Source organism: Myiozetetes cayanensis, unplaced genomic scaffold, assembly GCF_022539395.1.
Source record: "Myiozetetes cayanensis isolate MyiCay16 unplaced genomic scaffold, myiCay2020 scf7, whole genome shotgun sequence".
In the NCBI taxonomy this organism is placed as follows: Eukaryota; Metazoa; Chordata; class Aves; order Passeriformes; family Tyrannidae; genus Myiozetetes; species Myiozetetes cayanensis.
In genome coordinates this window covers 12,633,211-12,656,820 of record NW_026087964.1, presented here as the reverse complement: position 1 = coordinate 12,656,820, position 23,610 = coordinate 12,633,211, and positions in this window count along the sequence as shown.

The following is a 23,610-nucleotide window of genomic DNA, read 5'->3' as shown; positions in this document are numbered from 1 at the left end:
TTGTATAACCTCAGTTTTTATCTTTTCAATATAAAACCATGTTGTGATAAATGGGACAGCTGAAACTTCTCAGAACTTGTTTTAGATTGTAGTGTCTTGGATGAAATCCCGATTCTACAAAAGTCAACAGGAGAGTGTCAGTTTACATTGATGGAGCAGGAAATTCAATGGGGCTTCAATTTCTAACATACTTAATGACTGATTTCAGGCTCAGATATATTTATTTAACTGAAGACCCTAAAGTGGGAAGTTTTATATGCTTGTTTAATGCACATATTCTGAGTTGAACTTAAGCAGAAGCATAATGTGTCCTTAATTTTTACACCATGATGGGGTTTTTTTTACCAAGGTTGGCTGAATAAAGAAGACATTCTCATTGCAGATCTATTCCTACTATCATGTCAGTTCAGTCTAGTCAAGGAGTTTTGTTTCAATAGTAAGAGCAAGAATCCAAGATTTTAGAAATTAAGAGACCCCAATATCAGATCTGAAGATCTCAAGGTTTTTGTTTGTAGAGAGAGTTCAATTTTTTCAAACAACTTACCTTGTTCTAATGCAATAAATTGAAATTCTTAAATAGTGTTAACAATGTAGGAATAAATCAGACTTGCCTTGCAATAGTAAAAAATAAAGAACAAATTATGGCATTAAAAGTCCTTTAGATAATACCAGAGCAGTCAAACTCCAGTTCTTGAAATCTTTGATACTTTACTTATGTCCCATTTACCTTGGACTAATTTTCAACTTTATCCAGTTCATTTGCAACAGAAAACAAACTTAGTTTGGCACTCGTTTCTAATTTAAGATTTCTGGAAAAGATTTATATGGAACTTCAGTATCCTTAGTGATCTTATTATTTCTTTCTCCTTCAGGTCTTTGAAAAAGCTGAGTGCTAAATTATCCTGTTGTATGCAACAGAAAAAAATGAGGAGTAAATGAATGAAGGTTCACTTTGGTGCACTCAACATACCTACTTTTCTTTTTCAAAACTTTTTATCTGTTTCAGATTAAAGCCACCCAGCCAAACCTATGTGTTTAAATTCAGTATTCAAAGGAGAAATTAAAAACATACAAGTCATTCTAGATGGATGCTGTCTAAATTGAAGTCAGCTTTAGAAAGAATAAGAGGCATGAATTCAGGACTTGGAAAAGAGCACACCACGCTAAGGAAGTCATTCAGGCACATAAAGTTCTTTTCTTTAAACCTTAACGAGCAAAGCTGGAATCTGTCTCTGATTTTTCCTAATTCAGGTTTTTCCTTCTTTAGCTGTTCTTGACTAAATTGCATTAAACAGTTGCATTGCTCTTCTGCCACAGAGCTGCAATTTTAGGAGGCACTTATGTTCCATAGTATATTAATAGCACAAGGAGGACTTCCTGTTTCATATGAGGTTGTGAGCGTCTCCCCATTCCTCAGATGTAAAAAATAAGAAAAGACTAAAGAATACAAAAATTTCTAACAAAGCAAGGAGGATAAAATTAAGTGTCGTGTTCTTGTGGGTGCAATTCTCTGGAGCAAATCAATATGCATCATACTTTTACTTGAAGTGGGAATTGAAAAGTATAGAAGAACACAAAACAATAATTTAAATGGAAAATATTGTTTTATTTTAGGAAAATACAGTGTTAATTTCAAAATTTCAGCTTTTTAATAATACTTTCCATTTTAGTCTTCTGCATTTATTTTTTTATCCCATACTACTCTCAATATACTTGATTGTATTTAGGGTAGACATAAATAGTAAAAATTACAAGAACCAGGATTTATGCAAAATACTTGGGCAATGAGCTTGGACCAAAACAGTACTAGAAGCAGATATACAAAAGGCTACATTTTAGAGTTTGTCTGGTATTCTACCTGTCTGAAAAACAGAACAAAATGTAGGATCAGGAGCCAAATTTATTCTCTATCCAGAAATATTTAAATCTGAGGGTTGCAAGCTGAAGGACTCCCTCTTTCCTCAGCTACTTGAGTGGATCCCAACGATATAACTATCATCAGAATATATATATATGTATATATATATATATATATATAAAACCACAGCATCAGAATTTTTCTTAATCCAAACAAATCCAAGGCCACGGCAGATGTGAGAAGCACAAGTACCTTTTGTTTCATGTGAGAGTTACATGAAGAGGGCAGCTGTAGAAGCTGCAGTTTCGATCGGACAGGAGTTGTCTGTTGCAATTTGTTTTAGGAATGAGGAAGGAATGGATTACAGCAGGCTGAATTACAGCTGAAAGGAGAGGCCTTGACCTTGCAAAGCAGGCAGAGGAGGAAAATGGTTCACTCATCTTCAGGTATCTGTAGACAGCCATATGTCTGCAGTCATGTGATTCTATTCAAACTAGAGCACAGAAGTAGCTCCTAATTCTAAATTGGAGGCAACTTTGTGGTTTCTTCGTAATGTTTCCTGCAGGCAAAAACATTGCTTACAAATGATGTTAATGGGAAGCAGAGACTTAGACCTCATTCAAGGTTTGATTGTGAGTGGTTAACTAGGCACAGGTGCTGTGTTTTAAATCCGTGGAAAGTAGATCTACCTGTAAGCTGGTGGAAGTTCATTCTAAAACCTTTCTAGTGGATTTGCAGGCATAGTTTAGTCAAAAGTGGTCCTGTCACTGCAATTCACAGAATCCAGCAGGATTCCCTGGGCCACAAGATAAATAATTCTAAAGGTCTGAAAATTTCTGACAATTCTTCTTTTCCCCATACAAAATTACAGATTGTGTCAATGCTAAGAGAAGGTCTGTGAGTAAAGCCCTAATTATCTGAGAGGTCTTGGTACCTTGGTTGAACATTCACATTTTGACAGATATGAGGGACTAGTGTCAGTTTTGAAAGTCCCTGTTTGAAGCTGAGCAGAATCAATCCATCAGGCTTAGAGATCTGGCTGGAGTGGAGCTAGAAGGGGACAGCTAAAGAAATGTTTGGACTGCTAAAGAACTACTAAATTACTTCTGTCTTGAAGCTTTTCACATGCACTATCGCTGATGAATTTGAGTGAAGAATCCATCTTTGACTCCTTTTAGGACAAGTGTAAGGATTTGGTTAGGAAGAGAAAGTGTATAGTCCTCATTCTGATGGGACTGGAAAAGGGCTGAAGAGAATCAGGTTTAAAAAAGGGTACATGAAAAGGACTTAACATCTTCATTATAATTGTAATGTACAAACCAGCTTTTTAAATGTTGAAGTTCCTTATTTTCCAATTGGTAAACTAATCTTTTGACTTGTGTAATATATATAATAAATGATAGAGCCTTGGATATTTTACATTGGGAGCCTAAATTAATGCATAGACACTTATGCATTAGTTAAACTGTATTTTTGTGTGTAGTATGTAACATTCAAATATTTTATTGGATTATTAGTATTTACCTCTTTTTAAAATGAATTAACTGCTTTTGAGTCATTTCTGAGAGCTGGCACAGACTGTATTAGATACAACTTGATATGGCCCTGGAAACACAGACAGCATCAGGGAGGGCAGTTCTGTTAGTTGTTAAACTGGCTTAAGCATTTCCTTCCTTTGATCTATTTAGTTATTTCTGCCCAAATTTAACGCCTTCACTTGTGCTTATATGACTATTTACAAGCCTATTTGTTGAAAAAGATCACCAAATATCTCTTTTGGATAGATGTGGTTCTCAGTCTGGTTCCACAAAGTGTTGCCGTGGTCATGGGAATTAAAGTTAGCACAGACTGGCTTGGTAGAATTTTGCTGCTTAAAATATGGTCCTGAAATTCTGGATTTAGGTAATGTCATTCTTCTTCTTGGCTTTTTGTCCACAGTTCTTCATGCCTACCCTCTGCTGCATCACTGCTGCTGCCAGAGCAGCTAGTTTGGGGTCACACAGTGAACTGGATCTTTTAGTGGCTTATCAGCAAAAAAAAATCTGGGCAGCAATCCCTGCATTTAGCACTAGGTCTAGAAGTGATTACACCACTAAAACAAAAGCATGATTTTTTTGCTGATGTCTCTGCTGCTCCTGTATCTCCCAGAAAATGTTTTTAAGAAAACCTCCCCTCGCTGATATAAAAATAGAGTTATGACCTTAGTTTGTCAGTGATATTCTCTAGAACTCCATGAAATATTTTTATTTTTATTTTTTATTTTTATAAATTTTAATTTTTTATTTTTACCTTTGTACCTAGATACTATTAACAAATTGGAATTTACATCAATGAGGAAAACAGGTAAAAGAGTCTGATTCATGATGAATGAAATGTATTCCTGAGCATGTATTCCTTTCTTTTCAACCAGCAAGCAATAAAGGTTTTTTTGTATGCAAAGCCACATATTGAAACAAAAGAGCAATAAAATAAGACACAATAGAGAACTTGTCAGTTTTGACACTTCTCATCAACAAGTTCAATATCAGCTGACTGTATTTTCAGTACATTGCACTCAATTTTGTTGAATCTAATGGTAAGATCATTAGGCAAAAAAACACCCAGGAAAGAATTCAGGGATTGATGCAAAGAAATAATAGATCTGCTTACAAGGTTATGTTCTTGAATCTTAGTGTTCCATTTCATTTTGGGGAAAAGTTGAATTTTTACATGGAGGTGAGGGCTTTCTTATTACACTATTTCTGATTATACTACATTTCATATTATGAAACATCAAGAGAGTCTCTCTGACTCCCCACCCTAGTGCATTGCACCTGCTTTCTTTTGCAATTCAGCATTTCAGATCACAAAACTGAAAAACAGCAAAGGCATTACAGATATTTTTATAACCTCTGGATATTTAATATTTAGGATATTCACTGATATCATAGGAGTGGTACAGCAATAAGCTAATAATCTATTTAATATCTACAATACCTATTCTGTACTATAAAGTTATGATTAATGATTTTTCTATTGTAATTAGAGCTAACAAGTGTGTGATCACCTCTCTTCAAATGTAATCTACAGTAATTAGTAAATACATAAATTATGCTGTGAATAGATATTGACCATTCCTTCACTATTTATAAAGGAAGATACCACATAAAGAAGGCTGCAAATCTTAATACAAGTTAAGTTCACTTCAACTTAATATATAAATAAAGATGTTACAACATATAGCTGATTGTTTTCACAGACAGCCCACATTAGAGATAGGAACAGAACTGAAGACCTGCTAATTTAGGGCAATGTTTGTCGTTGTTTTTCCTACTTGTGGACCCCTAAAGGTTTTCCAGCTGTGATTCTGACTCTTAGAAATTTCACAAAGGTCAAATAATGGCTATATTTCACTTCCTGTGGATCTCTTAGTGGTACTACACAGACTCAGGGCCAGGGTCAAAACTGCTTATCAAAGAGCAGTCACACAGAGAACAGTTTTCCAGAGTTCTGAAGTCTATGCTGTTTCTCCATTTAAAAGTAACCAATGTCTTGCTGGTAGAGTAAATCAACAAAAACTTCTCTTCCTCTTCAAACTTACCTATATTCTGTACAAAACAGGCCAAGGCAAGTGGTTAGTCTCATCAACTATCTTGATGTCTGTTAGAAAAAGATGTAATGGGTGAAACATGGGACCTCTTCCTTTCTCTGGTCTTGGTGCAGTGTAGCTTGTTTTGATTTCTTTCCCAGGGTTATTTGACTGGAATAATCAGTTGGTCTCTGTTGGATTTTTTCCCTCTTTCCTTGAGGGGATCTTATACTTGGTTGTGGTAGAGACAGGAGCACAAGGAAGTCTCATTGGTTATGTGGCAAATAGCTTGTAGGAAGCAGAAGTAACAGGCTGGATTTATTTTTGAGTGTAACAAGACACACATTTCTGACACTGCCAGTCATTGTGCAGCATATTTTTTTCATCAGTCAAAGATGCAGTTGTCATCTTTAGGTAAGACAAAATTCTTAAACTTTCTCTGTCATCAGTCTCCACTATTCATTGTCTCAGAAATTCAAAGAATAAGTAGCATTCTTTTATATTTCTGAACACTTTTTCTAGTGGGCCTGTCTTGAAAACTCATTGAACATGTATAGCTTTTCTGGCTCTGTGGTTCATGATCTCTTTGCTGCTTGTCATGGATGTCTCTCCTTTCACCCAACTCTGTTATCAGTTTAGCCATCTGTGATTTCAAGTGTTTTGTGCAAGCAACCTTGCACAAATCAGTATAGTTTCTCCAGTTTGGACATTACAAACCTGAGTCTCTCTGTGTTGTCACTTGGAGTCACTTTCTCTGTAAAATAAACACCAAGTGAAGATAAGGGAGACTGATTAGGCCTTCAATGTCCACTTGTTCCTATGATACAAAAACCAAAAACCCCAAAACAACAACAACAACAAATTTATTATGCCATAAGTATAATCTGAGAGATATTGCATAAGGAATTAGTGGCTTCACTTTTGAACTGTACATTTGTCTCTTGATCTAGAGTGTACATCTTCTGCTACTCTCTTCTACTATGGAGTTTGCCCAGATTTTTCTCTCTCATCTTTTTAACTTGTTATGTTTCAAGTGCAGTGCAGAGCATTTTGCAAATCTTAAACCTGTTGAAAAGCTGGGAGAAAAAGAGCAATTTTCAGGATGAATGTAGCATCCTTTCCCTGAGGAGCAAAGCCTGCTTCCATAACACTCAAGCCTGCTAGAGTTCAAGAAGCATTTGGATGATACTCTCAGGCACGTGGTGTGACTCTTGGGGATGGTCCTGTGCAGGGCTGGGAGTTGGACTCGATGATCCTTGTGGGTCTCTGCGGCTCAGCAGATTCTGTGCCTCTGTGACCGGCATTACTGCAGCTTTCGAGCTTCTGTGTTACCGCCTCTTGGGAAAAGGTTACTGTATGGATAGTATGTTACAAAGTAAAGGTCATTTAGGGGCTGGAGCTAACCACATATTTATGGAACATATGCAGAGCTCCTCCCTTGTCATATAATACAGGATGTACAACCAATACAGGGCAGGGCCGATGAGAACACTGCAGTCTTTTCAGCATTGCCCTGCAACCACAAGTTACTGATCCAAGTAATGATCAACAACCAAATAAATTTTGTTCCAGATTCGTATGACCAGATAGAGATCTGCTCTGGTGTAGGTTAAGTGGAATAACTTATTGTAATACAGCTATATTGGTGAGATTTATCTATACAAGCAATAACTTGGACCACAATAAGGAGCAATTGCACTCTGTTCTGATAATTATCCTTTTTGGATGAGTTGGGAAAATTATATTTTTAGAATTAGGGATTGTTCCCTGTCCTGTGAACATCATTCTTGTGTAGGAATGCTCTGCCCCAGAGCCTTCTCAGGTTTCACTGGGTAGTTACATTCTACTTGTCCAAATGTTTTCTTTCCTGCTTATGAAAACATCCCTTCCTTTCTTTTTGATTTGAAAAACATTTTTCTTTAAAGCAGATGTAGCATTTCTGTGTAAATTTAAATGACCCCATAGCTAATGTCAGTATTTATTTGGTTTATGCCCTCCTGCCACACCCTACAGTTTTTGTAATGTAATCCAGCTCAGTGCAAATCGGTCCCTCTTCGAGCGTGGTTCCTCTAGTCCCTGGTCACTAGGTGTCACTGCTGATCTAGGAGAGAAGCGGAGCTTTGTTCCCAATTCTGTTTTAAATTTGTACAAAGCAGAAAATCATTTGTGTGAAAGAACTTTGTATTATCGTCTATAAAAACTCATACCTACAAATTCCATAGCAGGGTCAGTAAGGAGTCCTTGTTTCCCCCAAATTCAGCAAGAAGTCTGCTATGTAATCTACTTCAAACTACACAAGAAAGAATTAGTAAATTTTTTCCCCCTAGTATGTTAGCTGTTTTGAATACAGAATGATTTTAACTGCTGTTCAAATCCAGGACCATAACTGTAACAGGGAAAATATATTCCTTTTTCTGAAAGGACTACAGTAAACTAGATTGTAATAGATTAAGAAGTCAGACTATAGATGCAAAAATCAATTGTCAAAGTACACTTCCTGCCTGGAATTTCATTTGGGGCTCCTATATTCCCGTTCATGTGTTACAATCAGAAGTTAGAAGGATTAATCAGCCTGCACACGATATATGGTGATCTCAAGCAAGGCTGGAAAAATCAGACTCCAAACATGATTAAGTATTGAATGGTCTGGCCTTTTTACTACTGTATGTAGGAGAACTAAATTTGAATCCGGACATATATCTTGTTCACTTGTTCCCTGATAGCTCTTGGTAAATGTGAGGCACCATTTTGGAATGTATGCTGCTATTCTAAGAAAATGAACTTTGGCCTTTTAGTGAAGGAAAACCTGCTTCCTTTGCTGCAGTGCTGTAAAAACATCTCCTACTCATGTCTATTCTCTGCTCTTGGGATTCAACAGAGCTTAAGAAAAATATTTTAATGGAGACTGATTTCTAACCCCTGCTGAACAACTCAAGACAAAAAATGGCTAATGATTACATTCACATCTCTTCTAATAATTTAATGGTTGACCAATGGCAGCAAAGTGTCCCACTTGAAGGGGAAGGAAGGCCAAGGGAAGGTTAAGAGATGCCTTCATGGAAGAAACGAATTGTGTGTTTTGGTGGTCTCCCTTTTTTTGTTTGGTTGGTTGGTTGGTTGAGAGGTTTTGTTTTTGTTTCTTGGGAGGGAGGCAGTTGTTATTTGTTTGTCTATTTGGTTTGGGATTTTTTTTGTGGAGAAAAGCTAAATTCTCTGTGCCTGAGACACCTTGGGCTGACTCTATGTGACGGTGATTGTGTAAGCTGTCAGTGGTTTCATTTTCTCTACCTGGGAGTGGCAAGTTTTTCAACAGATGCAAGTGGTGGTTTAGCCTACCTGTTGCAAATGCTTTTGAATACAAAGGTATTATCAAGGCACAGAGGAAAGAGCTCGGATGTCAGCTCATCATGTTGTACCTGCAATGTATATAGAGCTTTAGGTATTTTGTTTTGGTTATTCAGGAAAACTATCCCCAAGCACTGCTGCAGCAGTGCTGCAGGATTCAAAAGATTTTTTTTGTGTAAAGCCTTACCAGAAACCGTCACTTTATTTGCCCTGCTAGTTCATCAGCTACCTCAGAGATGACGACTGCTAACAGACTTGTGATTGCACTGTTAATAAAACACTTTCTGGATAAAGGTTTTCCTGGCTTGTCACTCTGTAAATCTGTGGGTGCCTGGTGGGTACTTTTGCTTGTGCACAGAGTCCTTGCTGATTGATTTTAGAGGGCATCACCCAACTTCCCTATTGTGACATGAAAGCTGGAAAGAACAATTTAGCACTACAGATGTTAAAATGTAGAGTTTCCTTCTAGAATCACGGGTTCATATTCTCAGAAGCTGACTCAGCCCCTTTGCTGGCAGAGGCACGTAAACTTAGAATTGAGGGAATCTTTGTGTTACTCTTCTATATAACCATAAAATATAACTTCTATATAACCATAATAACAGAAGTCTTGTGTCTGTACTGAGCAAGTTAATAGTTCTCTGTACTTCTCTGTCAAAGTAGCTCCTTTTTCTTCCTGCTTGTCACCTTCTTCTAATAATGACCATAATTTACAAGTTTACTTCCCTCATTGTGGGTGGCATTCCTTCAAGAAGTCTCAGGCTACAACACAACCTCCAAGGTAAAATTTGTCTTCACATGCTAAAACATGCAAACACCAAGAAAGAGAGAAATCAGACTGTTCTGACAGAAAAGGGAGGGAGATAGAAAGATGTAAGAACAGTCCAAAACCAAATGATTTTGTGAACTACAATCTATGGTGCTTCAGCTGGATCACATGCCAATAGCTTCAAATTTATGGTCTTTTGAAGGTATTTGCTCCACTTCTTCTTCCTTTGGCTTTCATATGTCCTATGTACATAGAAAACTCTGAATTACCTCCCCCAGGAGCCAAGAAAATGTTTCCTTTAAATCTGTGACAGCACCAGTACCATTGTTGTCCACGTGTTTAATAAGTGCAGAATTACAGTAATGTTCCTGTACCATGTGAGCAAATGCAGTAAGTATTTCCACAATGTCTACAGCTGGAATTTTGTATTACTCACTGCTTTAACCAGTTTACATAGAGCAAGGCAAGCCTGAACCTAAAACCCCAAATCTGATTTGCTAAACAAGTTCTGTTCTGACTCTTTGTGTATATCCTAAATCTTCCTCCAGCTGTTAGTCAAAACAAATGCATAATTAAGAAGAACTACTCCTTATTACTGCTTAATTTCCTGATAAAGACATTAAATTAAATTAAAAGGAATTTCCCAAAAAGCCTCCATTCAAAACTGAATCCCTGCACTGACAAGCTATTAGATTTTTTTTTTCTCCAAATAGAATAGCAAACAAAACAAAAACAACAACAAAAATAAAAATCTACTTTTGGGCTTTTAGATTTGGGTAGTTTAATTGTTGGTCTGTTTCCCTGATAAGGTGAGACTAGTCCCGTGTCACTGGGGGAATGGTATCCTGCTGTGTTTTTCCATCCTCATTTACAATGATTATGTTATCAGGCTAGCCAGGCAAAAGGGTGGAGCAACTATAATTTCAAAGCAGGATTAGGTTGAAATAACGAGGTCACCAAGTTGTGGTTGTCATGGCAACGTCACATCTAAGAATATGGGATGCTTCTAGGAGATGAGGCAAGCCTGGAGTCTCTCTCTCTTTGCACAAAATCCCAGACTATTTCTGTAAAATTGCTTAATTGCTTTTAAACGTGATTTGTTTGTTTTTTTTTTTCCCAAAGAGTCTTTTGCTACAACAATGAATCCAAATTGTACTTCTTTTTATTGACAGTGTCTTAAGGATGTGCTTATCTCTGATCTGCTATTGAGCCCGTTTTCCTGTCATCTTCTGACTATGTATTTTAGCTGTCTTTAGAAGGTCTTTTGTTTTAAATACAGTACAAAAGCTTTAGGTATTTCAACGACTATTCAGGTGTTTTGATTCTCCTTGAGACTTTGCAATCTTTAAGAACACGGGGTTCTCTCTCAGGTCATATACTGCCTTGGGATCTCTTCCACACCCACAAATAAGAAACAGTGTTCTGTTGTTAACTCTTGAATTAATGTGTTAGTGATAATTTGTATTATTTAAAATATTTTTTGAAATAAGTGTTAACATATTTTTTTCATAGTGCCCGAAAATTATTATTTTTAAACCTATTATTTGTCACCATTTAAAGTTTTAATTTGAGTGGTTGTAGAGCCTTATTTCACCCTGTCACTGCTCATCACAGTCTTTCATGGAAACTTCGTGGTACAAACTTCTGACAACCACATTAGGAAGCAGCTGTGTGGTTCCGTGTGATTTTATTTTATTATGTAAAATCTCACCAAAAAGATTTTCTTTCACAGCTCTTACATCTGCTTTAATAATGTACAGCATTATAAATTGCAACAATATAAATTGCACAACACAAATTTCTATTGAAATCGGTTTGATTTTTGTGCTTTTTCTTTGCCTATCTATACATCAGCATAATGTAGTGTTGAAGTGTGCCAGGCTAAGGGATCTGTGGAATAAGGGAGTAAGTTACAAACAGGATAAAGGAGGTGGAGTAAACTGTAATGGGAGACCCTGGGGTTTAATATTTAGTTTGGGGGCATTGAAGCCTTAATTATCTCAAAATATCTTGTGAAAAACCCAAGGTTTTCTTCAGCAACTGGGGCACTTTTGTCTCTGGGAATCTGAGCTCTGCACTCTTGGCAGTCTCTATGCTCTATAAGTCTTCCTGATGGTGGAAATTTCACCCCATTATTTCTGTATCAGCCTAGTTACATGGAGCTTACCACAGTGTAATAGATCTAGAGACCACTACCTTTTCTCAGATTTTGTTTGAAAGGAGCAGGTGGACCTTCAGACAAACACCTAGACACAGAGAATGATCACACGAGGCTCATTGCTACACAGCTTATATGCCACCACAGAGAGATCCTGCAAAAAGGAAACAGACCTTAAAAAGCTGGGGTTTTATAATGCTCTGAGAAAGTTATCAAGCCTGCCATGTATATGATTTCTTTGACAGGGCTGTGGATTAAAACAAGACAAAAGAAATTAAAGAAAAGAGACAGAAAATACCATATTCAGCTTCTTGTTTCAAAAGGATCTCAACAGGCTTGAGAGATGGGCAGAGAAGAACTGCCTGAAATTCAACAAAGGTAAATTCAGGGTCCTGTACTTGGGGAGGAATAAACCCATGCACCAGGACAGGCTGGGGGCTGACCTGCTGGAAAACAGCTCTTCAGAGAAGGACTTGTGGGTCCTGGTGATGACAAGCTGTCCATGAGCCAGCAATGTGTCCTTGTGGCCAAGAAGGCCAACAGTATCCCTGGGTGCATTAGGGAGGTGATCCTGTCCCTCTACCCAGCCCTGGTGAGGTGCACCTGGAGTGCTGTGCCAGTTGTGGGCTCCACAGTACAAGACAGACATAGTGCCAAGCAATAGGACAAGAGACAATTGGCAGAAGCTGGTGCATGGGAAGTTCCATCTGAATATGAGGAAGAACTTCTTTACTATGCAGGTCACCGTACATGTAACAAATTGCCCAGAGAGGTCGTGGAGTCTTCTTCACTGGAGATATTCAAGAATCATCTGGATGCAATCCTGGGTAATGTGCTCTAAGACGGCCCTGCTTGAGCAGGGAGGTTGGACAAGAGGACCTTCCAGCCTCACCCCTTTTGTGATTCTGTGACATGAGACACCAGGTCTAAGAGAAGATGATGCTTTTAGGCAACACAATTTTCAACTGACAGAATTTCTTCATAGACAATATGGATGTTTTTTCCCTTCCTCCATTTTTTCCACTGTCCAGTTAGAGCTTGTGAAAAGTGTGGCATCTTGCACTTTGCTGACATGCTGGGGAGTAGGGACTATGCAAAGCAGACAATTTCCATCAACAGTGAGACTAATTGTTCAGTTCTGTGAGTAAAAGGAAAAAGAAGTCTCAGCTTTGGTGTGGATTGTGCTGTTTAACAAACTGGTAACAGTGTACTATTTGCTCTGACTTTGGAGGAGGTATGTGCTATTTTTCACAAAGGACAGGATCGGCAGCCTGGAAGAGTTGATGATTAACTTCACCTGTCTGGACTCCACAGGTCTGCCACCATACCTCAGGATGGTATGTGAAAATAGGAATTCCACTGCCCCCACTCCTCTTTGCAGGTTTGTATCTTGTCCCAAGAAGAAGATATAGATTACCAATAAATGCATTGAAGGTATTTTTTTCTGTGACTTTATGATGTAATATTCTTCAGTGAGCTGAAGAACTATCAGGAAAATAAAATTTTAAAAAAATTTAACCCAAATTGTCAAAGGGTGTATCCACCAGATGGTGATGTTCTACCAAATTATTTGCATGTTGATCTTGCAGTAAAAATCTTGTCATTTAAGGGAATTGTGATTACTTCTTAAATTTCAGATGAGAGAGTCTTCCTGTTGCTTCACTGATAATTATATTTGGAAAGAAAATATGTTTCTGCCTGTACTGAAGGTCTACCTTGTTTGTGTCCAGCACGGTGGACATGGTGAGGAATGGGTAAGAAAAATCTGTAGCTTGTACCATATTAAAACAGGACAAATGCTGGCATGTTAGAAGCCAGGTTTACATGGCTACTTTGCAGTTATGGAGGACCATGAGCCTGTCAGCTTTATTTACTATTTAGGGCTGTTTATTTCTATGAGAAAGCAAGCACCAGAATGAGAAGGGTGAGCAGGGCTTGTACGGCTTTATTGTTCCATGGCTCCTCTTTTCTTAGCCTGGAGGAGCATGTGGATGAATGCCAAAGGTTTGGTTTGCTGGGTGGGGCCTCATCTGCATCTCAAGCTGGAAAGGAACAGATCTGCTGCATTCACCCTCCCTTTTCCTTGGCTGCTTGTTGAGCTGAACAGCCCTCAGGAAAACTGTGTTATGGAAAGTTACACAATTGAAAGTCTAGCTTTTCCATCTTGGTATACAATAAACATTACTGCAGCTTATGAACATGCACTGCAGCCACTCAGACGGAAAAAGCTTCGCTATTAAAAATTGTTAGTTATTGATTTAGTTTGAGGAGTAACTGCCAGCAAAATTGGATCCTTCAAAAGTCTTCACCAATTTTACCTAACAAAGATTCTCAGAAAACACAAGGAATGGTTTTTTCCTCTTTAGTCCTAAACAGTTAGAAAAATCAAAATGATAACTTGTTGGTCTGTTTTATATTTGTTTGTTTCTCACTGTCAGTGACACTCTTTCGCATAAAGAACTCCAGTGAAGCTATTCTGTAGGATATCAAACACCTCTCAATTGAAACTGTGTTGTATTTGATCCAACAACATCAAAAGGGCCAATAAATATACCTGCAAAATTCACCATTTGTAATGAGAATCCTCTTCCCAGGATAGAGTATCAGTGGCAATAATGATCACCTTAGAGTTAGGTTTGCCAAAGGAAATGTTAGTTATTATTAAAAAAAAAAAAAAAAAAAAGGAAATTAAAAAATGGAATAAAAATTGTACAAAATGGCATTTTCAAATAAGGTTTTCAGTAAAGATTATTTCTCTGAATGAATTCTGAATTATGGGGAGGGTCTGATTTTCCTGACAGCAACATCCTAGTTTGGAAGGGTTCCAGTGTAGGGCAGGTCTCATGGTGGAAACACTGATGCCACTATGGTTCAGACATCCAGATTAAATTCTGCTTCTTGCCACACACTTCTCAGTGGAGGTGGATCATCTGAGGCCACAGCACGTTTGAAAAGAAATGAGATGATGTTCCTCCTTCTTGCCAGGATTATATTAATTCCATGCTGTGGGTGCAGCCCATCTAACTGAGTACCGTTAATCCAGTTCTCTTCCTGTCCTTTGCCTCCTTGTTCTTAGCCAGGACAGCTGGGACACTACAAGCACAGTTGTGGCAGTTCTCCATATCCCTTACTACTCTAGCTGCTTTTGTAGACCTCACCTATGTATGCTGAGAGTTTTGTAAATTTGGTTTTCTTTTGAAGCTGAAAAGATAAACAATTGCCCTCTCTCCTGCATTGGTCCAGTATGCACTGGTCACTTTTTGTTACTGCTCTAGTTGGAAACTAGCCTGTATTTCCTCATTCCATTCTGCACTACCATTTGTTGAGGCTGAAAATCAGCTCAGTTTGCTGCCACTGGTCTTTTGAGTTCAATATGTCCTTAACTGAGAGTTTTTAATGGTGTAGCTTTGTGAGTAGCCTTATCAATGAAACGGCTCAAGGTTCTTGGACTGGACAGTACCAGCTAGGGGGAGCTGTCACATAGGCCTTTCTTTTGTATTGTACAAGTCTATGGATAGCTCGCTCATTGAATTGGTTTTCTTCGTGGCCAAGTTTTTTATGGGTGACACTGAACATTCAGAAAAGTGTGAGAGGGCTTACATGAGTTTTTCAAGTTCTGTAATATTCAGTAGGGAATTACAGAGGAACTTGCAAAATCTGAAAAACTCAACAGATATTCTGATGCACTCTTGCTATGTGTAGGTGGATGGCACTGTACTTGCCCTGTGCAAGCTGAGAGTGTGCTGCCAATTTGTTCTGCTGCACACATGGAGTGTTTGAGTGTTGGCCAGAAATGTTTGTGAATTCTTTGGGATTCTTCACTATTTGCCTTCAGGTATTTGGTATGGTTGTATACTTTGATGAGAAGTGTGATCAAAACCAAGTTGCTCTGTGAGCAGCTGTCCTCTTTAGTATGGATTGTGTCTAATGGTTAGATTTCCTTCTGTCTAGTACCAGTGAAATTCTGATAGTAGCTTTTCCCATGGGTTCGACAGCATTCACCTGTGGAGATTTTCTCTTGTCTAGTATGGATTTAGTTTACACAGTTGAACATTGGTCTCCTCTAACCAGCCATTCATTTTAATGAAATGTATAGAAAAATAATAACTTTGAAACCATTGCCTTTCTGTCAAATCTGACTGAGATTTGCCAAACTTCCGTATGAAAGAAGAGGACGGGCTGATAGAGGAGGAGTCACACTGTGATTGCATAATCTTGTTTCCCATGAAACTAGGCTAGCAGGGAAGCATTAGATGGCTAATCTTCAAACCTGTCCCAGACAAGGCAATCTTGCAAATGAAACGGTGCTTGTAATGTCATACAGACTTATCTTTGTGAAACGTATGCTGGTTTGGCACCTAGACTTTAGTGAAACTGCCCAACTAAATTGTTAGTGGGAGCTGTGCCATCTGAACAGATGGGCATGTGTAGGCAGTCAGTAGTCATGTTTGTTCTTCATTTATGGGAATTTAGACCAGGATTTGAATTAACATGAAGCATAAAAAGCAAAATCCCTGTGTAGGTTATCCCCAGGTTTACATCCAAACTAAGTGTCTTTGTCTGTTGCAGAGCAAACATCCTTTCAGTAAGCTAGTCTAGGACAGGACATCTGACAGAAACAGTTTTTGGCTCTGATACTTAACCCAACTCAATATTCAGATTTTTCATTTCATTCTGTCCTACCAATCCAATCCAATCCAATCCAATCCAATCCAATCCAATCCAATCCAATCCAATCCAATCCAATCCAATCCAATCCAATCCAATCCAATCCAATCCAATCCTTTTTCCTTGTGACTCTTCAGACCATGTTTTTGCTTTTGAATCCTTTTAATGACTTTCCCATATCTGTCGTGTTCATTTCCAGCTTCCTTGCAGTCATAACTGAGTGATTCCAGCTGTGCCTGGAATTCTGCTCACTTCTTTCCACATCATCTTTGTGCCCATTTGCTGGGGTAGAATTACTTCTCAAAGCATGTGGGTATATACACGAGGCAGGTTGTGCTGGAAACCTACAGTGTGTCAGCTGCACCCCAATAACTATCCAACTGCATTCTCTTCCTGGTTGTAAAAAGAAGTAATTTTCCTCCAAATTCTTACCCTTTTAAGTGTGTGAATACTGACCATGTCCAGGCACAGAAGTAGTTACTGAGTGGTAGATATCTAACTGTATGCAACTTTATGGTGCCTTCCATGTGCATTCAGTCCAAGCTTTCTTCAAAACATTTAGCCACCACTGCCAGTATAGTGCCTGGTGATTTTTTTCATCTATGCAAAGGTTTTGGACAGAATGATTATGTCAAACAGGTCTGATTTTTATCACTTTCCATCTTGATGTAGGTAATATAAAAAAATCTTTACATGCACACCTGGTCTTACTGAAAGAACACATGTTCTGCAGTAATGTTAGATAATAGCAGAGCTGAGTGATGAAATTCTGAGTTTGACCTTTCATCTGTTCATGCCATGGGGTATTACTTTGAATGTCTGCACTAAGTAGTCTATCTTATCTAGATTAAACCTTATAAGACAGGGACCATGTCTTTTCTTCTGTCACACAACCTCAGATACCTTGATGGCTCTCAAGAAATAATAAATAATTTAAGGCCAGTACTGCTGAGAGATCAGCCACATGGACCGTTTGATGCAGAGGAAACTCTGTGCAGGAAGTCAAAGAGGTGGCTAAGGTCAGACATGGGGTTTACAGAGTCTCTGGCAACTTTCTAAGGCACATGTTAAAATAGGTATTCTTCAGATTCCACAGGAAACCAACAGGCACTATGCATCACCTGCCACACACCTACATGTGTGTAGAGACCTTTTCTCAGATACAGTTTTCTGTGCTTATTTTTGTGTCTACTTGTTTAGAAACTTTCTCTCTAATTTATGGGAAATCATGCTAGACTGGGGGTTAACCATGTGTTTCATGGATTAAAAGGGACCTATATAAATACGGTTCTCTTGATTCCTTGCTAATAAATGAATGGGTATACACTTGCACAAGTGCAGTACATGCACAGAACAGTTTTTCTGTTACAAGTAAGGGGAGGGGAGAGCATTCCAGATGTCCAGAACAGGGTAGTCTGATCAGTCAGTCAACAGCCTTAATCATTTGCTAGGCAGGGACAACTTGAGAGCTGCCAGAATAACTGCCCGTGGATCTTGCCAAAGAGCCAAATACCCTGGCTAAGACTATAATATACAGACTGGCATCTGGGCTCTCTGATTGTTATCAGTCCATGAGCATGAAAGAGGAGGAAGTGGATAATAATAATTGAAATGCTCACTGCAGCATTTTAAAATTAATTATTTTAAATATTTTCCAAAAAAATTCCAACTACTGAGAAAACAATTAGACATGGTTTTTGAGAGGGCAAATGCAGTGCTATCAAAACATTGCAAGAGCCCTTTTAAGGGGTTGTGGTTTAAATGTCTGAGTATTGTTTCCTTTGCTTAGATGTTTCACTTCACACTGCACTCCTACTATTCAGTTAGCACCAAGATAATTTCCATTTATTCCCATAGCCTAAGCCATTGTTATTTGTATGGAGAGAGGTGTAATACAGCCAAAGACAAAATGTGGATGTGTGTGACTACCCTTCAGTTTTTCTCTTATGTACCCTGGGATACTCCTGTGTAGCATGTTGATGTATCCATAGGTCATATCTTCAAGAACGTTGTTATTTTATTTATGTTTGTTATTTCCCTTTTGTGGGCAGTCTTGTATGATGTGAAAGTCAGCAGCCTTAATGTGACATGAGAGGAATCAGCTCTACCCAGCGTCTTTAACTTCTCTGGTGTTGTAAAGTGGAACATATGTTATATTAGAGAGTAGGATGCCTGGCCACATATCTGCCGTGAAGTAATGTAAACTATCTGAACCTTGCCATCCCTGTATGCTCCTAGGCATCATACATGGACATAATGTGGCACTTCTTGCTAGTTTCTGCTGAGAATCTGAAAAAGGCTAGCCAAGCAAAGGATAGAACCTAACATTTCAAAAAGCTGATCTATTCATGCTTGTCTGCTTTCCATTTTATGCTCCTGTAACTGGACAGTATCTAAACCTGCACAGAGGCTTCTGGTTTTGATGTTGGGAAGGTGGGGACAGCTTGGACATTCTTGGACATACACATGCTGGTTTAACCAGGTGGGGAATGGTGATGCTTTTTCTATCTAAGGGCCTGTAGTTCTGTCTTTTGTCATCCAAACACAAACATTTTTTTATTTCCTTCTAATGTCTGTAAACATTATACTGCAATTTCTTCCTAAGAAGAAGAGGAAGAGAAATTGAGAAGTTGCAGTCCCTAGCACTGCTGTGCTACTGAGCAATCCATCGGTAAGGATGACCTGAAGATGTAGGGATAGATCTCCTCTGTATGAACTAGTACACAGAGATGTGGTAACTCCTTTTTCTCTATGCTATTTTTTTTTTTTAATTGAGATGAAAGAGGTGGTAGTTGTGATTAATAAGTTTTTCAGCGGAATACCTGGCTTTTGTTATGGCCACAGGAGATGAAGTATGAAAAACAGTAACAGCATGCTACAGAAGAGTTATTGTAAGGATCACTGGAATAATGCTTTGAGTGGCTCTCTACTGCTGGATCTTCTACTTAAAAAATAATTTAAGTCTTACAGTAATATTTGGTTTGCAGTGTGTTTTTTCCAAACTATTTGTATTTTGCTTAATGTTTATAGTTTCAAATGTACACAGTCTGGGTGCTGCAGGCTTAGTAGGTTCAATAAGCAGAGCAGTATAAAAGACAAAGTTTTGTCACTTCAAGAAGAGAATGGACACTCTTTGAGTTCTGTAAAGGTCAGAAGTGTTTAATACTTATGTTTAAATGCCTTTTCTTTCCAGAGAGGAAGGTCTTTTTCAGCTTAAAGTTAGTGCTTACATCACAAGACATTACTAATGAGCTGTAAAGCCTTTCACTTCACTGTCCACATATAAGAATATGAGAAAAAATTCATGGAGTGAGACCAGAGATCCATTTCCTTGTCAGATATCGCTCATAATAGGAGGCATAAATTATTAAGAAATAAGTGCAAAATAATGTTTAATAGTAATTAGACAGTATAGATTTAATAGATGACTAAGAAATAAACACAACAGGTCAATTATAATATTTCTTCTCCGTATCTTCTTCATTCCTATTGTACAGCAGCTTAGGAACTTCTTGAACCTAAGTTATATCAAATTGTTTAAGTTTAATGTTCTTAATATATTTTTTTTATTAATTTGACTGATTACTATTTGAATGCATCCATATTTCTGAAAACCAGAGTATCCATTTGCATTGAGTTCCTCTCCTATTTAAGCAGTAGGTAGGTTTTTTTAAAATTCTGCCTAGTTTAGTAGGAATTAATATTCTTCCTGTTAAATGAGAAGTTCTGGTAATGTCAGTCCTTTGTAAAATTGCTGTTAAAGCTGCATGGGTTTTGTTAAGTGTAAGACAGGAAGAGGGGGAGACATGGTGAGCTCAGTTAGTAAGAAGATGCTTGTGTTCATGGATTCTTCTGAACTATCTATTATCTATTACCTGTCACTGTGAAGACCTGGATCTAGTGACATATGTATTCTAGATTTCCCATAAAACATATATATATACAATTACAGATTTTTCAAATCTGATTGTTACTTTTTTTTTCAGCTTGGCAGCCCCAGGAAATGTTCACCTTTGCTCTTCAGATTGTTAAATGTTTCCTCTGGCCCTTAGCTCTGACTGCAGCTTTTCAGAAACAAAGACTCCAGTTCATTGTTCTTCTGTACTGGCTTTTTCTGACAAACTACTCCAAAACTTTGGCCACTGTATTTCCCTAGGCAGCTGTTCATCTTTCAACTTCTAAAAGGCTTCTATCAAGTCTGTCTTCACAGATTAGGAAAGCAGTTAATTCTGTAGTAAGCACTATTGCTAGCCTGCTGTCCTTTTCTGCCTCAGAGGTTAGGAAGATTTTACCCTCTGATTATGGGATTCAGCTTGGGGAAACTCCAGATTCTTTGATTTGGGTGAAATCTGACCAAAAAAGACTTGAGCACAAATGGCTTTTGGTGATTCACCAAATGGCTTTTGGTGATTCATCATATTTCATGCTCAGAGACCCATCAAAACTCTTTATTCCAACTGGATCCTCTTCTGCTTCTTGGAGTAGAATGTGATCTGTGTAGGTAGAGCTTAATTTGTACTAAAAAAAACTTTTCTATGACTTTGTCCAAGCTCAGACTTTCTGATTGTCTGGGGCTCAACTCAGAACAGCAGTCATGTGGTGAGAAACCTGAAAAGGCAGTATTCCTGCCTTTTCTGGATAGAAAAGCACTGGCTTTCCCCTTCCTCCATCCAAACTTGTTAGGTTAAATTAAGTTAACAGTGGTGAGACATTTGTAGTAACCTTTTAGATGTTGAGAATAGAATATTCTCAGAATGTGTTTTAAACTTTTCTCTGTCAAAAAGAAAAGCTTCTCCCTTTTTACATTTAATGAGAGTTCTAGTTTTCTCAAAATAACAGATCTTAAGCAGATAATACATAATATCTTAACTGGTGCAAAATTACAAGGATTTTCAGTATCACTTTGGCTTTTTTTTAGTCCTCAGAAGGAATAACAGATACCAAATCTAAATTTCTCAGAATAGGAACAGGAGCACCCTGTGAGACAGGCAGGTGTAGTGTTGGGTTTAGAAATGATGGGCTGGGATGTATAAGGCAGTGACTCAAAGAAAGGGCCAGGATGATGGAGAGAATGAGTATATTTCAGTTTAATTAACTATACCAATATAAGCCCTTTTCAGGTGGTGAGGAACTTGAGATTATATTCCTTACCTCTAAGAAGTTAAATTTTGGCCTGGCAAGGGTTGGAAATGCTGTGCTACCATAACAAGCAATAGTTGAGAGAGTTTGTTTTTCACATGCTACCTCTGAGACTCCTTAAAATATCATGGGAGGTTCTGCTTGGAGTTCTGTCAGTTTTCTTTGATATAAATCCTGACACAAATGCATAGCACTAGGAAGTCTGCTGGGAGGAAAGGTTATAGCAGTACAAAACTGCTGCAATATCCCTTGCACTAAAGGCTGTTCCAAGAGGTCACTGCAAAATAGAAGGTGGACAGTTTTAAAGGTGGGTAAGCTTGACTTGCAGGTGTGCAGAATCCAAAAACATTTGAGGTTGAAAAGGGCCTCTGGAGATCATCTTGTGCAACTCCCCTGCAAGAGCAGGGTCAACTAGAGCAGCCCAATGTTATGTCCAGGTAAATTTTGAATATTTCCAAGAGTGGAGACTCTACAACCTACCTGGATGACCTGTTTCAGGGCTCAGTCACCCTCACAGAAAAAAAAAGTGTTTCTTGATGCACAGTGCTTGTGCCCACTGCCTTTTTTTCCTGTCACTGGGCACCATTGTCTTGTTCTTCTTTATACTCTTCCTTTAGATATTTGTAGACATTGATGAAATCTCCTCTGAGCCTTCTTTTCCACAGATTAAACAGTCCCAGCTGCCTTAGCCTTTCCTCACAGGAGAAATGGTCCAGTGCCTTCATCATCTTTGTGTTTCTTCACTTGACTCTGTCCAGTAGCTCCATGTCTTTCCTGTACTGAGGAACACAGAAATAGACACAGCACTCAGTTGTGGCCTCTCCAGGGCACAACAGAGAAGGATCACCTCCCTTGACCTGCTGGCAACATTCCTCCTAATGCAACCAAGGACCTGTAACAGTTCTTTGCTTCAAGGGCATGTTGCTGGCTCATGTTCAACTTGGTGTCCCCCATGACCTTCTGGTCCTTTTCTGCAAAGTTGTTACCCAGCCACTTGACCCCTGGCATATACTGGTGTAGCTCTTGCTGACAGTGCTCTGCTGGAACAACTGAGTTCTCATCAGTCTATTTATCCTGCCATACAACCTGAGAGTGATGCGACACTCACATGACCTTCTCTTGTCTTGTAGCTCTGCTGGAGTGAGTTGTAATTCCCTTGTCAATGAACCTCCTTTAATAAATTACCTCTATTCTTGGACACAGAGCTTTACTGGTCTTTATAGCCCACAAAATGATGAAAGATCAGAGGCTTTTTACCTTTTCTGAGCAAGTTACTTGGCAGATGTTCTCACTGAATTCTGAGTCCTGGGCCTAAGAATGCCATGGATAGTTTTGCAATGCCTAGGACAGAAAACAGAAGTAAGATGAATGTGTCTTCAGCTCAGTTGCCAAGTAGAGAAACTTTGCCCAGGACGAAGAGAAAACACAGTCTTTAAGAGAAGCAAGACTAATGAAGTAGGTCATGACATGGAAATGTGAGTGGCCTTCTGCAATGTAGCACCAAATGGGCTTTGTAAAGATGATGCAATCTGAGAAATGTGGAATAATGGAGCTATACAGTCTGCTTGGAGATTTTCTTATAAATCGTCATTCTAAATCAGACAGAGAGAATTTGAATCTGTGTCATTGCTCAGCAGAGACCTAGACTTGAAAGTGTCAGAGGTAACAAAAGTCCAATCCAGGTTTTATTTCAAATTGCTTGCAAAAGCCAAAGAAGAAAAAGAGACTATGGTTATGGTTGCATGACTGTTAATATCAGATCTATGTTCTGGAGAATCATTCAGCAAGACAAATTAGATCTGGATCACTCACAAGCACATAAGTGCATTTCTGTCTGTTTAATCAGAACATGGTATTAGGTTTGTGCAAGCTTTCCTACTTTTACACTGATTTAATGATGATTGCAGAAAGGCAGGTAATATCTAATCCATAATAAAACCTGGCAATACAAAGATTTTTGAATATGAACCAGAGTGAGTTTAAGTTCTTATGTAAGATGTGTAGACACAGTGTTTTTTATCTTGTTACTTATGAATCTTTAAATTACATTTATTGTCTCATATAACTATTGTAATATATAACAGTATGATTTTTTTTTTCCAAAG